Source organism: Pinus tabuliformis, chromosome 1_2 (assembly GCF_031772625.1).
Source record: "Pinus tabuliformis cultivar Carrire ecotype Pingquan chromosome 1_2, CPIR1, whole genome shotgun sequence".
Classification (NCBI taxonomy): domain Eukaryota; kingdom Viridiplantae; phylum Streptophyta; class Pinopsida; order Pinales; family Pinaceae; genus Pinus; species Pinus tabuliformis.
In genome coordinates, this window is record NC_142298.1 from 1,113,600,818 (window position 1) to 1,113,627,564 (window position 26,747).

Here is a 26,747-nt window from a genome sequence, read left to right on the forward strand (position 1 = left end):
ACACAAGTTAACTACATCCAAGTTGTCCATTGATGTGGAAATTCATATTTTCTCAATTTAATCAAGGAAAAATCAAATTGAGAATTTCTTACTACATTTTTCAAGACCCTCTCTGCAAGAAAGGGATTATCAACCACCCTTATCCTACACCTATGGAACTTGAACTTCCCTCTTGACAAAGCTTTTGTCAAAATGTCAACATCTTTCTCCTCTATCAGAATGGAGTGTAGCAACATCATCTGCCTCTAGACACAGTCCCGTAAATGGTGATACTAGATATCTATATGCTTGGATCGATCATGAAATACATGATTCTTAGAGAGATTGATGCAACTATGATTATCACAATTGGATCCATCATCTGACCAAATAGTCCAACAAGTATCTTCCTCCTCCATATCGCCTCACGTGTTGCTTGACTTGGAGCCATGTATAATTCTTCTGTGTAGTTGAGCACCACATATCTTTGCTTTTTTTTGTACCAAGAAACAACTACGGATCCAAAACTAGAAATTCCAATTGATGTACTCTTTCGGTCTGATCGACTTCAAGCCCAATCTGCATCTTTGAAGTCGCACAACTTCACTCCCTCTTCTCATCTGTACCATACTCGAAACTGGGTAGTTCCTCTGAGGTACCATAAAACATGCTTAACTTCCTTCCAAAATAGTTTGGTTTACCTAACGATAGCTTGGCTTATCTGGTTGACTGCAAAACACATATCTGGTCATGTGTTCACAAGATACATGAGTGGCCCCACTAGCTACCGATAAATGGTAGCATCCATTTCACCTGAAGTGGAATCCTCCTTCATCTAGTTGTTTGTTAGAGGTGTCTCCATGGGTTTACAACTCTCCATGTATAATCTCTCCAGTATCCCATTTCCATACTTTACTTGAGAGACAAACAATTCCCCATCACCTTGTCATACTTCCATCCTGAGAATGTAGTGCATGAGACCCATGTCCTTCATTTGAAATTCCCTTGCAAGGTCCTCCTTGAAAGATATGATCAACTACTCATCACTAGTTAAAATAAAATTATCAACATATAGCGCAATAATAAGAAATTTACCTTCTATCCAGATGTGATGAGGTTTACATCCGCTTCTCTTATGGTGAAGCCCAAATCGGTGAGATAACTATCGATCTTAGTGTACCTAGCATGAGGTGCTTGTTTGAGATTGTACAATGCTCACTTGAGCCTAGACACATGAGACTCTTGATCAAATGTCTCAAAACCTTTTTTTTACTTTATGTAGACCTCCTCCTTAATAACCCCAATGAGAAATGTTATTTTTACAGCTATATGGTGGATATTCCACAACATCTGCGTAGCCAAACCAAGAATTGATCTAATGGATGAGTACCTTACTACAAGAGAAAAGGTATCCTCATAGTCAATTCCCTCAACTTGATAGTACCCCTTGGCCACAAATTTGGCCTTATACTTCTCTATGATTTTGTCTATTGCCTGCTTCACCTTGAAGATCCATCTCAAACCCACTATTGATTTATATGCTAGTATTGGGACCTTTTCCAAAACACTGTTCTTTGCAATGGATTCGTATTCCTCCACCATTGCATCAACCCATACAGGTTTCTCTATTTCTTCCTCAAAATAGGATGCCTCAATCTCTATAAGCTTAGTCATAAGAGCCATGTAGCCAATGTACCTCTCAGGTGACCTCCTTTGCTTACACAAATTTGAAGGATATCCCACATTCTCCCTCGCATCCTGCACAAGTCAATCAACCTCCTTAGTTCTTTTTTTGCCTTGTCTAGAGGTTTTACTTTAGTGAATGTCTCCACTCTCTGATCCACAATTTGTGGTTGCTATACAACTTCTTGAGGTTCCTATTTTGGAGCTAAAATCTCATCTTTTGGTGGGATCTAAATCTCCCTCTCAAGAGAGCACCACATAGCTTTCTCCTCATCAAAATTTACATCCCTTCGCACAACTATCATTATGAGTGATGACAAGTACACATGTTAGTTTTGGGGAGTTTTTGTGTAACCCACAAATACCCCCAATTTTGCGGTTGACTAAAGCTTATTCCTTGATTCTTTGGAGACATGGAAGTGAACAGAGGCTCCAAAAATCTTGAAGTGTGACCCATCCAACTTAGGACTTCGGTTCTGCAAACATAATTTTTTATTTCATGCCTCAACCCACAAATGTAGAGGTAGGCCTTGGTCATGCAACATCACCCTCGTTGCTCCCAAAATGATACGTTTCTTTCTCTCAACCACCCCATTCTGATGTGGGTTGTGGGGTGTTGTCAACTGTCATTGAATGCCTTCTTTTTCACATACATTTTTAAATGAATTCAACACATACTCACCTCCATTATTGCTCCTAAGAGCCTTCACCTTCTTGTTGGTTTCTTTCTCAACCAGTGGCTTGAATTCTACGAATTTGGAGAATGTCTCATCTTTCATCCTCATGAAAAGATCCAACACTTATGTGAGAAGTCATTAATAAAGAAGAAAAAAAAAATTGTGTCTGGTAGTGGAGGTTATTGAGAAAGATCCACAGACATCGGAGTGGATCCTTTCTTAGACTACATGAGCCTTCTTGTCCCAATCATGGAATGCAAATTTTCTATACTTCCCCAAGGTACATCCTTTGCATACATCCTGCTACTCAAGTGCTACTTTAGGGAGGCTAGTGATGGAATCACAGTTGTCGAGGATGATATGGTGATTCTTACTCTTCTATGACTCCCTGAAGGTGCCATGATGCAAATGGCCAAGTCTTATGTGCTAAAGTTGAACTACATCGTGGCCCTGCACTTTCTCTTCCTTAGTGCTTAATGCAACATAATATTCCACATCTAACTTATATAGATTCTTCACACAAACCTTGACATTCTTCACCTACCCTATGGCTATGTGTCTCAGTAATGCTTTTCCTTTGTTGAAGATCATGTCATAACCATGGTCTTCCAAAATTGCAACAAAGATGAGATTTTTCTTTAGGCCTAGAACAAACATGACATCCTTGAGCCTGAGAGGGGAGCCTAACTCCCTCTGAAAGGTGACTGTACCAATACTGGTCATGTTGTACCTTTCATCATCCCCAAGCTTAATGTGCATCTAGAGATCTTTCTCCTCTAGGTCATTGAAAATATCTACACAGTGTCATGTGGTAAAATGCACCTGAGTCCAAGTACCACATGCTCCCCATCACTATGTTGGACATGCATGTGATAAGGGTAAAGTCAAGGTTGAACTATGAAGCCAAGGCTTCACCCACTACTCCTCCTAAGGTCTTCTTGCTTTCCTTTTTCTGTGGGCACTTCGTGCCATAGTGTTCGTATTCATGGAAAAGGAAGCATTTAATTTTTCACAAACCTTTCTTCCTCCCCCTTCACTAAATTTTGGTTTGGTTTGAGATTTCTTCCCTTTTCCCTTCTTTCCCTTTCTAACCCATGCAAATTTTTCTTCATCATTGCCCTTGGATGAGGTCCCATCTCTGGTATTCTTCCTTATTTACTCTTGTACCAAATCGTACCATAAGTGTACCCTATTCAGTAGTTTCTCCCTCCCATTCACTTAATCTTGATAGTTATGCCAACAGTTGGGAAGGCCCAGAAGGGTTATTCTTACCAATTCATCCTTTGAAATAGTATCACCAACTCTTGCAAGCTCATCACGAACTTGTGTGAACCTCGTCAGATATTGCAGGATAAAGTCATTCTTCTACATCTTGATATTTCAAAGTTTATCCTTGAGCACCAACTTTTTGTGGTCACTACTATTCTAGAACAGATTTTTCAGTGCCTACCACATTGCATAAGGATTTTATTTCCTATGGAGATTACTGACAATGTGGCCCTGCACTCCCTCCAATATTATTCTTCATACCTTCGCTACAACTTTCTTCCACTGAGCAAGGTTTTGGGCATTAGATTTAGCTGGTTTTGTAACATCTCTATTGATGTATTCTAGCAATCCTTCTAGTCAATGAAATTAGATATGCCTTCCAAGGCATACTCTAGACTCAACCCATTGAAGGTCATCTTTTCAGCTCTTAAGAGATCCTGGTACACTAAACTGCAAATTCAAACCTCTTGAGAAAGAAATTCGAAATTCTTTCTCTAATGTGAATCCTGCTATGATACAATGTAGAAATTATGGTGTAGATTTGCAACTGCTCATGAAGTTTTTTCAAAATAATAAGACACAAACCTAATATACTGCTTTACAGAAGTTAATTCACAATTTAGAAAAAAATCAGACATGCAATAAGAAATAAAATAGATGCACACAATATTTTCCCTGGGGAAAGTAATCTACTAAGAACTCCAATGCCTTCTTGCATCAATCTGATGAATATAGATGTATTACAATTGCTTTACTCAACTGTGCATAACCTGTAAGTGAATAACCTATCTCTCTACACACTAAGAAGCTAAGACCCAAAATTTGTCAATTTTTGCCTCTGCTTGAGCCCTTATTTCCTTGTGCAATTCCTTGAGAAATTAAGCCCCTATTATTTAGGTTTTTTTCCAAAATGGATTGCACAATTCCTAAGGTTGATCATGTGACTAAATGCAACACCTGTATTCTCAAGACTAGTCTACAACTAATGTTAGAATGCCTTCAAATCTTCACCATAGCTGGGGAACTCGAATTCTTTGCATGCACTAGCTATTTTGGGCTAACTGATCAGTTAACTAGATGATCATTGCTTTTGACTAAAGTCCCATGACACAACTAGCCTTCCACTAGTTCCCCCAATAGTTAGAACTAGTTTAATTGGAAACAACTTGAGATAATTGACTTTGATTGCTACAAATTAGCAATCACACATGCTTAACCAAACTCTAACTCCTCCAACTCAAATTTATTCAGTAAAATGGGTGACACAAGCCATGTCATACACGCTAATTGCATCCAAGTTGTCTGTTGATGTGGAAATTCAAATTTTATCAATTTAATCAAGGAAAAATGAAATTGAGAATTTCTTGCTGTATTTTTCAATAATCCTTAAGGTGAATCTAATCCATGTTGCTAATTCGGCACAACAATGTGCTAATAACAACAACCAATGGGTATAAGTAGCATTCAAAATAAATAAAACAAACACATATCAAAACACAATCGATGGAGACCCTAAAAATTACTCCAACTATGTTACCACCTACCCACTTTCATCGAAAGTGCCTCCATCACTCCTCTCACAATCTACACCTCTGTTGTTGGCCTCCATTGCCCTAAATCCCATTAGTTGTTTTCAACCTTGATCGCTCTACTTCCCAAAGAACTGTTAGTTCCCTATAATACTAGTGATTCCCCCATTACTATTGTCATTGTATCCCTTAGTGTTATTATTGTGCCCCTATTGTCCCCATATTGTTATTAGTGTGCCCCATAGAAACCCACTATTGTTATTGTTGTGCCCTTATGTAATTACTGTTAGGTCGACTTGATTATATTGTGACCCCTTAGACTCTTATATATAGAAGGGAGGTTTAGTCATTTGTATCATCGAAGGATTGTTTATTTTGTAATGTAAAGGAGATTTCCCCCTCAAAGAGGTTGAATTCTAAGGCATTGATCCATCTTTTCTATCTTTTTGTGAGCTAGTTTCCTAACATTTGGTATCAAAGCTGTGGATTCTATGGTTTTGCTACTCCAAACAGGTCATCGTGGCATTTTTGCTATAACGTTTTTTCTGCAATGTTTCAGAAGCTCAAAAAAACCTATTTGAGCTGAAATCGTTCTAAACTTCGAGTTTGAATGTCAAAGCTTTTCTCACTATATTTTCATAGATATGATCTGAGGAGGTTAGGGTTTTTGTAGACTCTCGAATTACATTCCAAACAAGTGACGTGGGGAAATTTATCATAACTTTTGTTCTGCGCATGAGATTGAAATTTCATAAGAAGTTTCAGAAATAGAATGGCCTCTAGTTTTCTGTTTATATGCAAAAATAGAAAGCGAAATAACCACGTTCGTATAGGCATGATACAATAGTAGCACAATACGTCATCGTCTTTATATAAGATAACATGAATGGAAACTGAAATAGCAGCGTTGGTATAGGCATGATACAGTAGTAGCCCACAAGCTGGAGGACTTAGGGGGGCAATGCCAAAGTCAATTTTGTAGTTGTTAGATAATATTTTCTTAAATTGATATGTTTTTGTCTTAATTGTTAATTGTCTTAAATGGGTTTTGTCTTAAGTGGCCATTGTCTCAAATATAAAGTTGTCTTAAAATATTTTTGTCTCAATCTGTTTTTGTCTTAAATATAAAGTTTTGTCTTAAAGTAATTTTTTATTAAACTATTTTTGTTTTAAAATAAATTTTTTTCTTAAAATATTTTTGTCTCAAACTCTTTTTGTCTTAAAATATTTTTGTCTTAAACTGTTTTTGTCTTAAATATAAAGTTTTGTCTTAAAATATTTTTGTCTTAAACTGTTTTTGTCTTAAATTTAAAATTTTGTCTTAAATATATTTGTCTTAAGTTGTTTTTGTCTTAAATATAAATTTTTGTCTTAAAATATTTTTTTCCCAAATTGTTTTTGTCTTAAATTTTATATTTAAGACAATTCAATTGATATTAAATTTTAATGTGAAATAATTAAAATAAAAATTGACTTTTTAAGACAATATTATTCTTTTTTCTTAAAAAAGTGTCTTAAAAGTGCCCTTGGTGTAGTAATGTCAAATCAGGTAAAAGTTGCAGCCTCACTCGAAGTATAAGTTACAGATTCCCTTCACACCATACTGCCTATACATAGCATCAATTGGTCATATTGTCACCTTGTTTCAAAACCTATGTTGTTTCTAACTGGATCTCTGTCATAATCCATATGTTTAAACATTGAGGCATTGCCATTTTCCAACGATTCTCCCAAAGCTTCTTCTGTGTGATTTTCCAAAGAAGCTCTAGCAACTGCTTCACATTGCCACATTTCTGAAAGGGAATCTTGTACACACTCTTGAGCCTTTTTTTGTTGATATCTCTACAATGGGTAAGGGATATTTGGAACCCATATGAACTCAACTCGACTGAATAATTACTTGTGGTGCATCCAATGGATGATGTGTCCACCCTATGGGAAATGTAGCCAACTCTAGAAGCTAGAAACATACATATTCTCACACTGGATCAAATTTTTATCCTTCAAATTACGCATAATCCCATGTACCCAAAATATTAAGATTCAAAATATTTAAATTAAATGCTAATATATTTTCATCCATGGATAAGTTAAATGCAAGAACTATATATATGTTTAGTACACAAATTCAAATTGTATGGTAAAATACCTGAGGATTATCTATTTGATCCATCTCATGTACATATAGAAAGGAACTATGCACTGCCATCCATGAGCATCATACTCCAGATCAACATCTAAGAATGTGTTCCAAACATACTTCATACCCCATCTGCAGGGAAGTTGGAGAAACTTAATAATGAAACTAGAGATAACCACAAAGATTTGATCATGCATCCATATTGTAGTCCAAAGTTCCTGCATCCCAACATCAACTAGTGGATAACCAATCCTACCTCGCCTCCAAGATTTAAATTAATCCTTGTCAACCCTCCATGGGAAATAATTATGATGTGAAATAATTGGCCTCTCATTGCTCCAAGGAAAGTTGAAACTGAAATATCTTGAATATTCCTAGAGACCATTTGAGTTCAAAAACATATTTGCACTCTGTTCTCGTGAAGTATTTCCCTCATTAGTGCACATAACTTATATGATGCGAAAAAGGTGGAACACATTTCTAACATGTAACTCCACAAAATGCAGATGATGTGATAGTAAAGAAGTTGTTTCCTTGTCTACTTTCTGACGGTTCACTACATGGTTAAGAAAAAGTCAATTAATAAATGCAGTTAGATCCTTGTCAGCATTTTTCGAACCAAGTGCCCATGCCCTTTCCAAAAGTGTATTGCTAGCCTTTTCAAATTCAGTCTCAACGGTTAGATCATCTGATGGGAAGTTAGGCATTTCACCTGAATATACATGACCATGCATTTAATAAGCATATCAAAAAGAAACTAAAACAGGTAGAACTAGAAATGTAACAAGGAAACTATGCAGTGCAATCTTTAGTGTTTTGGGCCCTTGCAAGGTGTTAGTGTTGAGCTGCAGTGAGGTGTGCTCACCTTAGTATTAGTAAAATATGCTATGTTAGTAATGAACCATCATTGTCTACTATAATTTTATGCATCATTGATTTTTCATTATATATAACTTAAATTTAAGTGCAAAAATGGTGGTCTACAAGAAAAAATACTACCAAGCACCATAACATAGGCTAATAATTGGTTTACGAGCCTTCCATATTTTCCACTAGATGGAAAATATAGTATTAAATGGACAATATGAAAATGTACTAAACCGGTCATTGCCTTAATGCATGGTGCTTCGTATTTGTCATCTGTAAGTAGTCAAATCCTTACAATAGTACTCGCTAAGAATGATTGTTCCAATTTTTGTTAGACATGAATGCCAGTTTGTAGGGTCAATATTTGGTCCAAAACTTGTCACACGAATGTTGTCTCCAAATGTCTACTATGGCATTGATTAGGATAAGACTGGTGTGATTCCACTAACCGTGAAAAACACTATAATTTTAGCATATCATAAAGTGTGATTGAATGACGATAAGGGTGGGCGCAAGTTTATCTTGAGGCTGAGAGATAGGATTGTACACTAATCATGAATCTAGTATGTGCCTCTCAAGGATAATTTTAGGGGCGAATGTTCGCCTTTTGGCGAAATTAAGGGGTTTTAAATTTTTAGTGGGCGAATATTTTGTATCATAGTACATTTTTACAAATCACCTCAAATAGCCCACCTTATTTTAAGGGAGAGGGTAAAAAAGGTAAATTTAGCCCTTCAAATTAGGACTTACAACCTTCCATTCGCCCATTTTCAAGATTAGGTTTTATTTAAGTGAATCCATTCGCACATTTTCAAGAATAGGTTTTATTTAAGTGAATCCTATGGGCCAAATACCATATTTATAAAAGAGGTATGGTAAATTAATAAAAATATAAATAAATGAGAGGTATGGTAAATAAATAAAACATTTTTTATATTTACTCCATAAGTCACCTTATATACATGTAAGGGTGTAAACAAATAATAATATAAGTAAAGTGGAGGTATGGTAAATAAATAAAACGTCTTTTTATACTTACTCAAAAGGTATGGTAAATAAAAAAAAATATAAATAAACTAGAGGTATCATAAATAAATAAAACCTCTTTTTATATTTAGTCCATAACCCTCGTTCTATTTATGAAGGCTCAAGAAAGAGGTTTTATTTAAGTGAATCCTATGGGCCAAATACCATATTTGTAAAAGAGGTATGGTAAATTAATAAAAATATAAATAAACGAGAGGTATGGTAAACAAATAAAACATTTTTTTTATATTTACTCCATAAGTCACCTTATATTTACGAACACTCAAAAAATGGGTTATATTTAGGTGAAACCTATGGCCAAAATACTATGGGACAAATACCATGGACTAAATTGTTATTAATACCATGCAAAAAACCATTATTCACCCTAATATTAGAATTAATAAAAATAAAAATGGCACATGGTATTGACCCATGGTATTCACCTGGAATGTAGCCTATTTAAATGGGGGAATTAAACCAGCATGTAGCTTATGCTAAGATTCACTAGGACTTTACAAAGTTCTATTATTTAGTGAAAGACTCGCCAAGATCTTACAAGATTTTATAATTGAGTAAAATATTCGCCATGCCTGGTGAGAGATTCGCCAAAAAATTATATATACATATTATATTATTGATAAAATCGCCTTCCATTTTTCCTATATACCATGGAGATTCGCCCATTTATTATATTTATAAATTTAGGGGGGGTTCTTAAAAAAATTCAAAGGTAATGCTTCCTATCTTAAGCTTTCACAAAATGATAGATATATTTTAAAGATAAACTTCTTTGTTAGAGAAATTGTTTATAAGAGAAATTGACACATTTGAATACAATGGACATACCACTTATTGACTAAAATTTCAAAATACCGAACTTATGGAAACATAGTTCATTATACCAATAAGTTTATAATAACCGAGATATAAAAAATGTCTTATTCTTCAAATACATTGCAGAAAAATTGAAATGTTTCTTGGTAGCTTGTTGTTAGCTATCAACACCTATCGATAAAAGTTAAATTCATACAGTTTTGCCACACTATGACATGGAATTTATATGGTTTTCAACTTTTCATACATCCAAAATCTATTTGGTTGGAAAAATGTGAATTCTCGTAGATATTTCTCAATTTTTGGATCCGAGTTGATTCCAAATGCATAAACATTGAAGAAACATACTACCGTCAAATATATGGTATGAGACACGAACACCACAATCCAAGGATGAAGAAAGGAATAATATTGATTGGTGGACTGTTGGTTTATTATTTTCTAACACCCTTCTGAAAAGGTAATTGATTGTATCCAAGAAGTAATCTAGTTGTCTAACCTTCCTATTATATATGCACATTTAACTTGTATAGAATAAAACAAAGGAAACATACCAAATGGTATATTAGTTTGTTGGTGAAGTCCATGGAGTATTAAATTGTCCAGAAGGGTTCCATTATCATTGTGGTCTCCCCAACCCAAATGTAATGTTTCGGAAAAGGATGAAGCTCATGAAACGCCCCAAGAAGATTTTGGTAGAATCATCACCCCGTAGACCTAGCATCGAAGCTAGAAAAGTACATGATATGTCATGTAGTCCCCGAACTTTGAAGCAACATCATAAAAGACAAAATAGAAGGAATTATTTGAGGAAATGAAAAACAAATAATTTTGTAATCAAAGTACATTTATAACAAGACAAGGAATACTAACTAATGAGAAAAACTATCGAAGGTAATAGGAATTTAGCATACAATCAATTAAACATGACCTAGATCCCAATTGTGGGTAATCAATGAGTGGTTATTGACGTATATCAACCTTGAAAATTTAATACATCCAAAATAATATAATTTAATTAAAGGCTTCTTTTCCTTGACACTCTATGACAATCGATATTAACATGGAAAATAATTATATGGAAAGAATTACAACAGTGAAAGTTATGAAAGAGTTTAAAGCAGAGTGTGAACCTGCAACAATATTTTTGGAGGTAGAAGGGGAGCTGACAAATCATATGGCATGCAAAGGCACTTACTCCAATAAGCTTGAAAGGTAGAAAATGCACGTCCTTCCTCATACTTGACCTCCTATGGCTCATAGAGTAAATATGGATTGAATGATCTCACCTGTATGCCTTGAGAAGAGATATACTACTTCAACTTATGATCACGAACAAGTGACAAAGGATCTGATTCACCAAAAATGCATAATGTAAAATCAGTTGTTACAAATTGATCAAGTTAAGTATTGACACTATAGGAAGCCAAGGTTTTAAAACCTTTTAGAACCTCTACAATTATTTGTAGATCTAATATGCTCTAAAATTGAAGTAATAAGACGACACAATATATTGTTCTATGATGGTTCTAATGTTTGAAGAATAAAAACACTCAGAAAGTGATATCTATAATTCGCATTATTCCAACAATGAATGTGGATAGTTGCAACACTCTAAATGTAAGAAATTTATCAGTGGCTATGTTACAAAGCTTACACTAAATGGCACATATATTTCTAGAATTAAATTACCAATTGATGGTTCTTTGAAACATAATTTATTTTATCATAGGACAATGCTTGTAAAAAAATAATAATAATGATAGATGGTTTTCAAATATTTCATATTTATGATGACTTGAAGTTGGTATTTTTAGGCCCTTGGTTGAATAAAATATTTTTAAGGGGTCACAAAATCAAAACCTTATATCTAAATAGAGCTAACATATTTTATACAGTTGAACATCATTACATTCACTTATAATAACAAACACAAAGACAGTATTACCTATTAGTTTATATCACATTATCTTACTCGAGCTTGGATTTCTTAACTAGGAATAGACTGCATTATATGCCTCCCACAAAAAGACCTTATACGATCTAACAAACAGTATCGGCTCACAGTATCAAGAAATTATATTTAAGTGACGTAATATATCTTATATAGAGAAGCATTATTACATTCACTTCCATCTATAGAATCAAAACATAAAGAGATACAATGCTACCAATTAGCTTGTATGACATTACCAACCTCTAGAGGCTAGATTTTATCAATTAGGAATAGAATCCATTACATGACTCCATGAAAAATTCCTTATAGGATCACTTTTATTTGTAGTAAATTTTGATAAGTTTATTTGTTCCATCAACCTTAGTTTCGAGCCACTCGTCTCTGGTTGTTTCATCGATAAGCCTCCACAACGAACATCGACTTAATGTCTCAATCTTAGCATTCAATTGACTTTGCATCACCTTGATCTGACTCGATCCCCTAATCCTTGACTAGAGAAAGTGGGTGTGTTAATTTGAGACATAAAATTGTTTTATATCACTATGGGTCAATTTTTTTATAAAGTTTTCATTAGTTTGTGCCATGGCTTGGGAGGTAAGGAAGGACAACAACACGAAAATGGGCCTAAACCCTTACAAGTAACCTACTAGAAAGAAGTAGGCCCACACATGCGAAGTAAATGACATATGTCAACCTCCAAGGTGATGATGATCCTCAAGCAAGGTTCAAAGGAAAGGACGATCCTCATCTAAAAGTCCAATGCTTCTCTAAGGGCTCCAATGATTCAATGCCCCTCCAAGTCAATGTGTTATATCTGTGTCCACCCACCTACATGTCCACACCCTAAAATCAAGCTAGCATAAGTCAAGTACAAGCCTTCACTTAAGATATCTAAGTAACCCCATATTTTCTAGAGTTCAAAGCCCTTCTCTGAAATGCAAAAAGATCCTCCTCCATTGTATCGAAGATTTGAACTCATAGAGGTTTTATAAAATTTCTGGTTGAATTATCATTGTCTACATGTCCAAAATATATATTTAGATGTATATTTGCTTGCATTTTAATATAACCTTGAACTTTCTCTAGATTAATAGAGTCTAGGATTTTATGTGCCTTCCAGTGTAGATGCACTTTTCACTGCTTTTGAGACACTAGATGTGTTAAATATTCTTATTTTTTGATAGACATCACAAATCTCTTTATCATTTCTTCTCCCTTTTGTTGCGATTGGAAATAGAGAATTTAATCTTGAATCTGAGCGATGTAATTTTGTTAGGCTCACACCATCTTAACCACAAGCCTCCACACTTATCTTCAGGATTACCGAGGATATTTAAATTTTAAATCCTACAAAATTAGCAAAATCAGTAAAGAAGATTACATAGTCAAAATAGATCATATCGAAGAATTAGATTCTATGGATGAAAATCACAGCAAATGCAAAATGCAGAGGAAAATCATCAAACAAAAATTAGAATGTCGTTAGAATGCTAGACTACTTTAAAGTTTGTAAGACATGAAATCTGCACTATCATGGTTAAGACATCAACCATCTCATCAAAAAATGAACAAAGAAGTATATTAGAACTGGAGTACTCATTTAACATCACAAAAAACAATTCACAATATTCTTTGTTGAAATGTGTTACCTAGCATGCCTTCAGAGACAATCCAGACTCTGCTCGATAAAATAGCAAGGATTCATGACAGAAAGCAAAAGTTTTTGCGTCAATTACAAATCAGTATATATCAATACCTGTTATTTGTGATTTTGTTGCTGGCAATTTGATCAGATCCAGAAGAGAGCTGGCTAAATGGGCCAGTCAAGCGAGTTCCGGTGTTTCCTTGGTAGAACTAGCAATTGAAACCAGTTTTGCTTTGAACTGTCCATAATTCTCTATATTTGTTTCTAATGATTTAAATTTGCATTGATGTACATGAATATATATATTTTAATCAAAATATGACTATTTAGTGTTTCTTTTTTTTACAGGTTATAGTTTTTTAGGTTAACTGGTCCCGGGACCATTCTAGTTCCGATAACACAGGATATATCGTTACTTATAGAAAGGCAATGAAGGCCAATAACGCATGTGATTTGTAATAAAAACAACTGTCTAAAATACGTAAATCGAGCTCTATGATTTTGAAATTTAAAGGAGCATTTTTTTCACTCATAAATTGCCAAATAAACTATCTTTTCACTCTTCAATGGCCAAATAAACCATATAACTGCTCTAGAGTGAGGTTCCCTGACCGAAAATGAAAAAAAAATAGTGCAATGAAAAGTCATATTGAAATTTATAGCAGCTGTAGAACTCTGACATCTGAGTCTTTTTTAATGTTATTTCTCAAGATAACGGTTTGACTATGTTTGCATAGCCTAGCGTTCCAAGATGAACATTTTCTTTTTCCATTTGCACTATTAAATATATTGGATTGATGTATCTTATGAAATGCAATTTGCATTATTAAATAGATTGGATTGATGCATCTTATGAAATGCAGAGTAGAACAGAGTGAAATTTATAACCACTCTAGAACTCTGACATCTGAGTCTTTTTTAATGTTATTTCTCAAGATAACGTTTTGACTATATTTGCATAGCCTAGCGTTCCAAAATGAACATTTTCTTTTTCCATTTGCACTATTAAATATATTGTATTGATGCATCTTACGAAATGCAATTTGCATTATTAAATAGATTGGATTGATGCATCTTATGAAATGCAGAGTAGAACAGAGTGTGATATCACTATTTTCATAGAGTGCGATATCAGCATTTTCATAGAGTGTTTAACATATAACATATATGTATTTTCTTTAAATAAAGTTTTGGTTATATTTATAGGAGTTGTCTTTAGTGGGACATTTTGGATTTTTTGGTGCCAGAATCTCTTGGAAAAATTTGAGGTGAAATATTAATTTGTGTTATTTAAACTAGTTTTTAGTTTTTTGACTGTAAGAAAACCCTTAAACCACTTTGATTGCACAGGATTAACTATCAAACTTGTGATTTCAATAAATTCCTACAAGATTTTAGAAAAATTTAACTGGTCAATAACTTTCTTTTATTTATTCTATTATATTTATATTTTCAGACTCTGTTTTATTTATTCATTGTTTTTTTCAAATTAGGTTTACTCTAACCCTCCGCCAGGTTATTTATTAGATAAAGAAAAGCAATCCATTTATAAGGCAATACAAATTTATTCGATTAAAATTATTATATTCTACAATAAGAAAATTATTTTAGATAGCCATTTTATATATATAAAAAAAAAAAATTCAATATGGTATTCAAATATATATATGGAGAAGGTTCATTATATTTTAGAATATATTTGAGGTTGCTCTATATATGTATATATATGTATGAAGTATTACGAGGTATTGTTAAATATTAGTATAAGATATATTTTAAAGTATGTTATAGATTAGTATAATTATATTAAAAATATTTAGTAAAGAATCTTTTGGCCTAATCACATTGTAAGGATTAGGTCAACGTTTCAAACCAATTAATGTGGTTCATCCTCACTTTGTCCTTGGGATGAACCACATTAGTTGGTTCGAAACTTCGATCCAATCCTTACAATGTGATTAATCCAAAAGACTGTTTTCTAAATTATGGATCACAAAAGTCTTAGACCTTACATTAAAAATATTAATGTGGTTGATATAGTTATAATTAATAAAATTATTGCAACATGAAGAATACCTTACCAATGCATATATTTACCTGATTAACCATGTATAAAACTATTATGGGCCAATTTTAACTTGTGAAAAAAACAGAATTACACATTATGGTTTATTATAGGCCACTTATGGTCAACTTTAGTTAACGTGAGTTGATTTTATCTAATGTGGTTGATTATGTTTGATTTTAGTTATATATCTTTCATTATAATTTATCGTTGTTAATCATTGATTATTGTTAATTATAGTAAGCTCTCCAACCTCTAGATATCCATTTATGAGTGCTATAATTATAATTGATCTAATGATGGATATTGATTCCCTGACATTTGTATGAGGATAATTTCTTCAAGGAGTTGTTGTCATAGAGGAATGTACCTTAGGTGATCCCTTTTCATTTTAAATATCATCACTTTAATTATGTTGCTACTAATAGTCATATCTATCATGGAGTAGAAATCACAGAGGCTTCTGAGTTTCTTTCCAAGATTATAATGGCTTGTTATGAAAGAAATAATATCATTTCCATATAGAAAAGGGTAATGACCAAATCCTCTAGCTTGTCAATTTATATGCCAAAAAGGGTAGGGGATAATGGAAACCCTTGCTTGACTCTAATATTTCATTTAATTTCCATCGACCAACCCTCAATTTTCTTAAGATTTTAAATAGCATTTTTTTCATCTTTGTCACAACAACCCTCAACTCAAGAGGAACCAATGTTTATTCTATCCTTTTCCATAGTTTTGTTCTAGGAATAATAATTTTTTGTAAAATATTTTCTAAAGTAAAAAAATCACAAGAAGAGTTCAGTTTTATTATTTAATCATTGCATTTTAAGTACACTAAGAGTAATACAATGCTCAATGGCTGAAAAATGTCTCCTAAACCTAGCTTCAAATATATCATTCCTTATATGGGCATTCAAAATGGTGTCCATGGAGTTATAGGATATATAGAAGTTTATAAGGTAACTATTTTATGTTTTCAAGGGAATCAAATGACGTTCTTTAGTTTTGCAAATCATATTTTTCCTCCAAAACTTTCTAGGGTTAAACTTAAAGAGTTGTAATAAACACTCTTGTTTTCTACTTATATAGTATATTTTATTTCATTAATAATAGATTTACATTTATTAACCTTATCATGTTTTAAGATTTTATTGGGAGCATCCCTAATATGTTAGATCTGTTTCCTCCAAAATTTACTATGGTTAAACCTAGAGAGGTACAATAATAGCTCTTGTTTTCTGCATATATAGTATCCTTTCTTTCCTTTAATAATATCTTTCTATATATTTATCTTATTAAGTTTTAAGCTTTTTTTAAGAGCATCCCTAATTAAATTCCTCCAGAATTGTGTAAGGTTAGATATAGAGAGATTCAGTAACTACTCTTGCTTTCTACATATATAATATATTTTCCTCCTCTAATTATGTTGTAAGGCGTTCCCCTATAGGAAGAACTCCCCTGCCTACTAGCATAGATCCATCTTAAGTATAGATCTAACATGAGCCGAGAGGGATTAAATTTCTTCACATGCAAACTTCTTTAGAGTGAAAAATACAATGTGTAATTTTTCATTGTTTAAATTGTATTTTTGAATGCTATATAGAGTATATATAGTACCAAAGATATATATATATATATATATATATATATATATATATATATATATATATATATATATATATATATATATATTAAATGATATATAATGTATACATAATTGACATTAAAATATTTTACATAACATGTACAAAGAGACATTTTATTAACGCAAATTAGTTAACATAGATCTTAAATAGTTTATTTAAAAATCTTATTGAAATAAAAATTATAGATTAATTAAACCTCCTATTGAAATGTTTTGAAAAGTATAAGGTTTAAACATCTTACTCACATTTGTTTTTATCTTTTAATTAGTTTAAAGCATATTTTTATTATTATTATTATAGCCGACATTATTTTTCTATATAGAGCATGTGTCAATTCGACGTACCTACGGACAAACTTACACATCCTCTCATACTGCGTTGTCGAATGAACCTCTCATCTCAACCACTGTCCACCATTGTTCATTGTCAAATCCATTGTTAGACGATTGAATAATGGTCTGCCATCAGATTAAAACAGTTAGGGAAAAAAATCAATTAAATAGAATATTAAAACATTACAAAAAATAAAGAAGTTGATAATTAATAAATAGTATAACAATTATCATAGTTTTGCCTTAAGGTAAAGCTCCTCCTCTGCACGAATAGTAGGCTTTGCAATAAGAAGTGTAGTTATGGAATGCCTCCTCATTCACCAGCAAGTTCCCCTGCAGTTCTGGAACACCTCCTCATTCGCCAATGAGTGCCCGTGAATCTGAATAAGTCAGCGAAGCCCAATTGTGGAAGGTTGACGAGGGATGAAGTGGGGTGTGCTTGATGGCTTGGCCTGGGCCTGTTGGTTATTAGTTAGGGTCATCTGGCCTCCTAGGTTTATCAAAATTTCCTTTAAACCTGTGCATTTCTTTCTTTATCTCATTCATTCATTATTCGGTGCTTGTTTTAGTATATTTCTTGCTCTGTTCCATGATGATTAACGATTTTGTTCTGTTACAATTAGCGATTTCAGGGCAACCTTCTTCTTTCAAAAAATTTCTTTCTGTTTGGTGTGTGAGGTAAGTCCTTTGGCCTGTGCCTTTTGGTATGCACTAGATTTTTGTAGAATGTTCATATGCACAAGGTTCGGTTTGTCTATGTTTTATGCTAGCAGCTAGGAGACAACAAGAAACACATGGTTATGGGTTCAAATCAAGCACAACTATTTGTGAAAAAGAAGTAGAGAAAGTTTTCATACATTGTCAATATCTTTGATTTCACTTAGAATCAATGTGCAGGGCCCTGAACACAATAGAACCCAGGGAATCATTTTAACAATTAGTACTTGTTAGTTATATTAAGCGTAGTAGACTAGCTTCGAACCTTTGACATGTCCTTATAAATCTGACTAATTGTTTTAGCAACCAATAACTATTAGTTATATCAAGTGCAATATGTTGGCTTAGAACCATTAACATGTCCTTCTAAATATGACTACTTGGATCTATGTTGATCAAGATTCCATTTAGAACCCTCATTACCTCCTTGGTAGTCATGTATCAGTCTCAGGGCCATGGGTTTTTGTATGTGCTTGATTGTTATAGAATGTTAATTTCCACAAGGTTTGGTTTGGCTATGCCTTATTTCATGAATGGGAGTTATGCTAGGGAATTCAATTGATGTAGGTACATAAGGGGGGGTCTATTAACATTGCAAACACAGTACCCATTGAGTTTGGTACGATGTTGTAAAAAAATTAAGAGTGACAAGTCCTTTCTCTTTAGGGGGACAAAGCATTCATTGGGATAGTTGACCATGCACTAAATGTAAAATCTTTGTTTCAACTCAAACTAGTAGATTTGGATGTCCATCTGGTTCAAATTGATACCAACTCCATCTTCCTCAAATCTTGAAACAAACTTTTGAATAAGCTTAGCCAACATAATTTTGAAATCAATCAAGCTTGTGTTCTTAGTATTAGCTCTACCATGCATTCTAATCATTGATTATGGACCTTCATATTGTTTGATAGGATCTGGAACATCATCATCCTTTTAACATCTTCAATTATAGGTTTGTGAGTATCCTCATCAATCTGCAAACTCTCCCACAGAATTCTTCTTTTTAAAATCAAAGTTGTTATAGTTTTTCTTATCCATATTTTCATTCGTTGATATATCAAACCAGGACTATAGCTATTATCACACATATGTCCCCCATGTTAGCCATTAAATACATCAGTCATGAGATCTAGACTATACTCTTATTTTTGAGCAGAGTTAGTCTATTTTGTATAGAACAACGTAAACTTTTAAACGGGAACTGATATTGTTACTCGTTTCGTTTAGATAGCAAAATAGTGACCCGATTATGAAAAGGGGTGACGCAGAACACACATATTTTTTTAGAACATAGTTTTTTGCACTTTAAATAACCAATATAATTACCCGTTTCATAGACGTAGTAAAAAAGTGACCCGATTTTGAAAAGTGGTGATGCAGAATACACTTCTTTTTCTTCGGAGCATATTTTTGACACTATAAATTTTCTTATGTATCAAATATAAATATTTGTTTTTAAATGTTAGTGATTTTTATGCTGATTTTGAAACGTATTGATGTAACATACCTTTCTTTTAGAGGACTTATTTTTCACACTTTAAAATTTATTATGTTCAATTTTTTTTTGAAATTATGATTACTTAACATATTTTCAAGTTGTTTTATTTTTATTTTTTTAAATGTTGATTACTTAAAAAAACAAATATAAAAATACATATAAAAAAGACAAAAAAAAAATGTTGAAAAAAACAAAATATCTCATAAACCATAAAAGAATTTGGAAAAAAAGAAAAATTCAAAAATAAATATATAAAAGTAAGTAAAAATAGAAAAATTTAGAAAAAACATTAACAAAAACTAGAAAAAAAAAATTAAAAAAAAAAGTAAAAAAAAAAAAATTAAAAAGAAACTAGATTAAAAAAATAGAAAATTAAAAAAAAAAAATGAAAAACCAGTGAAATTAAGATTAAAAAAATTTGAAAAAAAACTAAAAAATAAAAAAATAAACTCAAATTATTAAAAAAAACCAAAAAAATATGAAAATTATATATATATATATCTATATATATATATATATATATATATATATATATATATATATATATATATTCAAAAAAAAAAAAAAAAAATCAAAAACCATTTAAAGCTTAAATTTTTATTATTATTATTATTATGAAGCCTTATATTTTTTATTTAAAAAAAAAAAAAAAAAAAAAATTTAAACAATCTATTTTTATTTAAAAAAAAAAAAAAATTAACCCCCGTTGCCGCCCGCCCGTCCATGGTGGCACGGCTCTGGGCGGAGGGGCTTCATGTAAACCCCTCCACCCAGGGTCGCGCCCCCACGAGCGGCGCGACGATGGAGAGGTGATTCGAGGAATCTCCATCACCTCGCTGCCCATGGTGGACAGCCCTGGGCAGAGGGGTCTGCATGGAGAACCCTCCGCCCAGGGCTGCGCCACCACGGGTGGTGGGGTGGCGGAGAGGCAATTCTTGGAATCGCCTCCCCCCCGCCCGACCTCCCGTGGTGGCATTACCCTGGGCGGAGGGGCTGCGTGCAGACCCCTCCACCCAGGTTGCGATGCCATGGGTGGCCGAGTAGTGGAGAGGCAATTCCAATGTAGAACACTCCACCCAGGGTCATGCCACCATGGGCTGCTGGGCGGTGGAGAGGCGATTTCGATTCTCAGAATCGCCTCTCCGCCGCCCGGCCACCCGTGGGGGCGTGACGCTGGGTGGAGGGGCTACATGCAGACCCCTCCACCCAGGGCTGTGTCACCATAGTCAGCCAGGCAACAGAGAGGCGATTTCAATTCCTGGAATCGCCTCTCTGTCGCTCGGTCGCCCGTGGTGGCGTGACCCTGGGCAGAGGGGACCCCTCCATCCAGGGCCGTGCTACCATGGGCGGAGGGGTGGCGGAGAGGTGATTCATGCAGACCCCTTCGCCTAGGGTGGCACCACCACAGGCGGTCGGCGGTGGAGAGGCGATTCTGAGAATCACCCTGTTGTGCTTGGTCGCTCGTGGTGGCGTGGCCCTGGGCGGAGGGGTCTGTCGCAGGGTTGGCCGTGGTGGCGTGACCCTGGGCAGAGGGGTCTTCATGCAGAACCCTCCTCCCAGGGCCGCGCCACCACAAGTGGTCGGACGACAATGGGGTCAATTTTTTTTTTTTTTTTTTTTAAATAAAAAAAATTGTTTAAAAAAAATTAAATTTTTTTAATTTTAATTTTTTTTTTGTTTTTAAATAAAAAATATAGGGTTTAATAATTTATTTATTTTGTTTTTGAATAAAAAACTTTAAAATTTTATTTAAAAAAATACGGTTAAAAATTTATTTATTTTGTTTTAAATTAAAAAATTAAAAAAAATTAAAAATGTTTTGAAATTGTTTTTTTTAATAAAAATTTTAAATGTTTTTAATTTTTTTAATAAAAAATATATATATTTTGTTTTTTTTATTTTAAAATACATATATATTTTTTATTTTTAATTGGTTTTTGTTTTTTTTTTTTTTTTTTTTTTGTTTTTTTTTAATTTCAGTGTATTTTTGTCTTTTAGGTTTTTTTTTTAATCTTAATTTTAGTAGTTTTTTTTTTTTGTTAATTTTTTTTTTTTTTTTTTTTAAATCTAGTATGTTTTTAATTTTCATTTTTTTTAATTTTTTGTTAATGTTTTTTTAAATTTTTCTATTTTTAGCTACTTAATTTTATAGTTTATTTAAATTTTTTTTGCCAAATTTTTCTATTGTTTACAAGATTTTTTTTCCCTTTTTTTTAAAATATGTGGTGGCGCGGCCCTGGGTGGAGGGGTCTGCATGGCGCTGCAGCGAGGTCAATTTTATTTTTTTTAATAAAAAAATTATTTAAAAAAAAATTCAAAATTTTTTAGTTTTTATTTTTTTTGCTTTTAAATAAAAAATATAGGGTTTAATAATTTATTTCTTTTGTTTTTAAATAAATAAAAAGTTTAAAATTTTATTTAAAAAGATACGGTTAATAATTTATTTTATTTTGTTTTAAATAAAAGATGTTTTATAAATTGTTTTGAAATTGGTTTTTTTTAATAAAATTTATAAATGTTTTTATTTTTTTAATAAAAAATATATATATTTTGTTTTAAATTCAAATGTTTTTTTGTTTTTTTTTTGTTTTTTTTTTTTTTTTTAATATATATATATATATATATATATATATATATATATATATATATATATATTTTCACTTCTGGTTCACGGATACCCGGGTCAATGGGTAGCCACTACATCCAGGGTTGTTCAACACTGAGTGGACGCACCGGAAGGCATCAACACTCCTATTTACTTACCTAACCCCAAGATCTTTCGGGATTCAACCCTGTGACCTCCCATTGGCGAGGCACTTGATTTGACCGATTGAGCTAACTCTTGGGGCTATATATATATATATATATATATATATATATATATATATATATATATATATATATTTTCCAAGTATACTTTTGATTTTTAGGTTTTTTTTTTTTTTTTTTTTTAATCTTAATTTTAGTAGTTTTTATTTATTTTTGGTTAATTTTTTTTTTCAATTTAGTTTGTTCTTAATTTTCATTTTTTTTTAGTTTTTTGTTAATGGCTTTTTAAATTTTCCTATTTTTACCTACTTAATTTTATAGTTTATTGTAATTTTTTCTTTTCTTTTCCATTCTTTTATTGTTTACAAGATTTATTTTTTTTTTAAATGTTTTTCTTACTATTTATTTGTTTACAATTTTTAAGTTTTTTTTTTTTATGTTTTATAAATTAATTTTGTTTTTTCTTAACATTTTTATGATTGATTTTTTTTAGATGCGCTCTCTCTCTCTCTCTCTCTCTCTCTCTATGATTAATTCTATTTTTTTCTTTTTAGTATATATTTTAATTTATGTTTTGTTATTTTTTTAGCTTTTTTTTGTTTTCTGTTTTTTCATCATTTTATTTTTTTAATTTTTAATTTTATTTTATAATTTCATTATTCTTTTGAAATTTTAATGTTTTTCAGGGTCATGATATAATCTTTTACACCATTATTTCGAAATGTTGAAATTTTACCCTTAAAAAAAAAGTGTTATTCGAGCGTCAACACTTTTCGTTTTGAGAGTATCTTTTGCACAAAATTTACCATTGAAAAAAAAATAGTGTTATTTGAACAACGACACTTTTCTTTTTAAGGGTTTTTTTTGGACAATTTTTGCATAAAAAATTGGTTTTCACCACCATTTTTAAAGCATGTTGAAAATTTACCCTAGAAAAGAAAAAGTCTTATTCCAGCATCAACACTTTTCATTTTTAACACTGTTTTTGGTGTTTTTATGGTGTTTTTTTGCCAGAGTTCCCATTTTGAGTTTATAGTTCCTGTTTCAAAGTTTACATTGTTATAGCTAGGTTGTTTAATGAATTGTCCAAATTCTTGTTCATTAATGCTCTTGGTTTTCTTGTCATTTTCAAAAGAAAAATTTGTATTATCATATAATGAGTTTTGTACAGAGTCTTCATTGTTGGAGAATGTTTCCTTGTCATAATGAGCATAATTTTCATACACAGGAGAACCCTACACCATATATGACTTGAAACTGTTGTTTTCCAACTTCCATTTAATGGTTTCAACAGCTTCATCATCAAGGGAGCTAGAGAGTGTTACCTAAAACTTATTACACTGCTTCCATTCAACCTCTTCCTATTTACCAAAAATTGAGTAGTCATTAATGTTGGGTGAGTATTATATTCTTTCCACAAGTAGCCCCATACACGAAGTGAAGGGGTTAGAGGGGGGCGGGGTGGTAGCCCCGCTCTGTGGGGTCTAGAGCATTGCCCCAGGAATTCTTTTTGGACCCTATATTAGGTGTCCGAACCTACCTATGGTTTTGTGCATGGGTTTTGCATATGGTTTTTGGGCATGATAGTTTTCTACCATGGTGTCTTGTAGGTCGTGTCAAGGGAACTATAGTTATGTTCTAATCCAAGGCTAATGGATTTGGGTTTATGGATGTTTTGACATGTATATATATATATATATATATATATATATATATATATATATATATATATATATATATATATATATATATATATATATATATATATATATTGTAACATTGAAATGAATATAATGAAAAATCAATCTGGTAGTCCCAGTTTTGGGATCCAATAGGAAATATCTATCTATATTTTTTTATGTTCTATTCTCTTGCTATTGTTTATTTTCTATTTTCAAGAATTCGTTTGCAGGTAATTCTTGTACATGGTTAAAACCTACATTTGCTATCATAGTTGTTTCAGCTTGAAGGTGACACCTTTATTGCTAAGGGGTTTTTCTCAGTCCATTGGTAGACCCTATTCTGTAGGAGATCTATGGGATTGATTCTTGTGGTGAACGAAGATGGTGAGTAGTGGAAATATAGAGATCGAGAAATTTAATGATGAGAGTTTTGAGTTGTGGAAACTAAAGATGGAGGATCTACTAGAGGATATAGATGAGTGGATCGTGAAACATCCAGTAATAAACCAACGACAATGTCTGATGAAGACATGAAGAGGTTGGATCAGAAAGCAAAGAGCACAATATAATTGTGTATCTCAAATTCAATATTGTTCAATGTATCAACGGAAGCTACAACAAAGGATTTGTGGGACAAGTTAGGGACATTGTACCAATCTAAGTCTTTAGTGAATAAATTGTTCCTATGGGAAAAAATCGTATATAACCCAGGATGAAGGATGGAGACTTGGTGACAGAGCATATTAATGCCTTTAATACCATGGTAAGCCATTTGTTATCTATTGATATTGAAATTTCATATAAATATAAGTGCATCAGTTTGTTGTGTTCTCTACCATATTTGTGGGATAATCTGGTTCTTGCAATAGGTAGCAATATAATTGCCTTCTAGTTTGATGAAATAGTCTCATCCTTTCTATCGGAGGATATGAGATGGAAAATATGGAGGGCCATAATGGTGATGCCATGTCTGTACAAGGACAGTCCTAGAACAAAAAAAATAAAAAATCTCGAGCGGGAGATTTAAATCTGGAGGGAGATCTAAATCTCTAGGAAAACCTGTAAAGGTGTGCTGGAAATGCAGAAAGGAAGGGCACTTAAAAATGGATTGTATATCTAAAGCTCCTGAGAAATGAAAGGGATATGATGATGCTCCTTCTATAGAGGAAAAAACCACCTCATATGAAGTTGGGGATGTGTACTTGGCTTCTTATTCAAGTACATATGTAGATCATGAGGCGTGATTGATTGAATCAGGTGCATCCTTTCACTTCACTCCCCACAGGGAGTGGTTCTGCGAGTATGAGAAATATGATGGTGGTGATGACTTCTTAGGGGATGACAGGAAGGCTAGGATCATCGATCGTGAAAAATCAAGATGAAGTTACAGGGTCCAAGGATTAGAACACTTTCGAGTTTTCTTAATATTCCTAAATTGTCTAGAAATATGATTTCTGTAAGCAAGATGGATGATGGAGGTGTAAAAATAGTGTTCGAGAAATATACCCAAAAGGTGGTTCAGGGAGAACTGGTATTGATGCAGGGAGTTCAGATTGGAACTTTGTGTAAGCTCCTAGGTAGTATTGTTATTAATGGGTTCAATAGTTCTTCGGTTCTTGAAAGTGGAGTAGAAAATCTAGTGGTCTCTGGAGAAAAGATCATGCTATGGCATTGAAGGCTTAGACATATTGGAGATAAGGGCCTTTGCATAATTCATGGTAATGGTATGGTAGAAGGTATGTCTGATTGGTCTCTCGATTTCGATTTCTTTGAATATTGTGTATATGGGAAGTAAAATTGAGTGAGTTTCCCCTCTAGTGCTAAGAGGGAAAAATGGATATTAGAGCTTTTGCACTGTGATGTGCTTGGACTTGTATTGGTTCCATCACTAGGTAAGTATGTGTACTGTGTATCATTTATAGATGAATTCTCAAGGAATACATGGATATATTTTCTTAGGAAAAAATCTGAACTCTTTGACAGGTTTAAAGAATTTAAGGCTCCAGTGGAAAACTAGAGAGAGAAGGAGATAAAGGTACTAAGGACCGATAATGGTGGAGAGTTCTACAAGATGGAATTTGAAGAGTTTTGTAAGAATTGTGGTATATAACGATAGAATACTACTCCATACACACCTCAACAAAATGGAGTATCAGAAAGAATGAACAAGACATTGATGGAAAAGGAAGGAAGCATGCTCAGTGGTGTAGGGTTAGGATAGGAATTCTAAGCAGAGGCGGTGGAGACTACATGTTATGTGGTTAATAAATCACCTCCATCAACGTTGGAGGATAAGCCTCCACTTGAGGTATGGACTAGTAAGAAACCCTCTGTTTCACATTTTAGGGTATTTTGTTGTGATGCATATGTACATATTCCAAAGGAGAAAAGAACCAAGTTGGATAGTAAATATGAAAGGTGCA

The 26,747-nt window shown here is 32.9% G+C and overlaps 1 pseudogene; it reads right to left on the minus strand.

Moving 5' to 3' along the window:
* Positions 1-6,772: 6,772 nt before the first annotated feature.
* On the minus strand, positions 6,773-20,717 carry LOC149210044 (cryptochrome-1-like; annotated as a pseudogene).
* Positions 20,718-26,747: the final 6,030 nt, after the last annotated feature.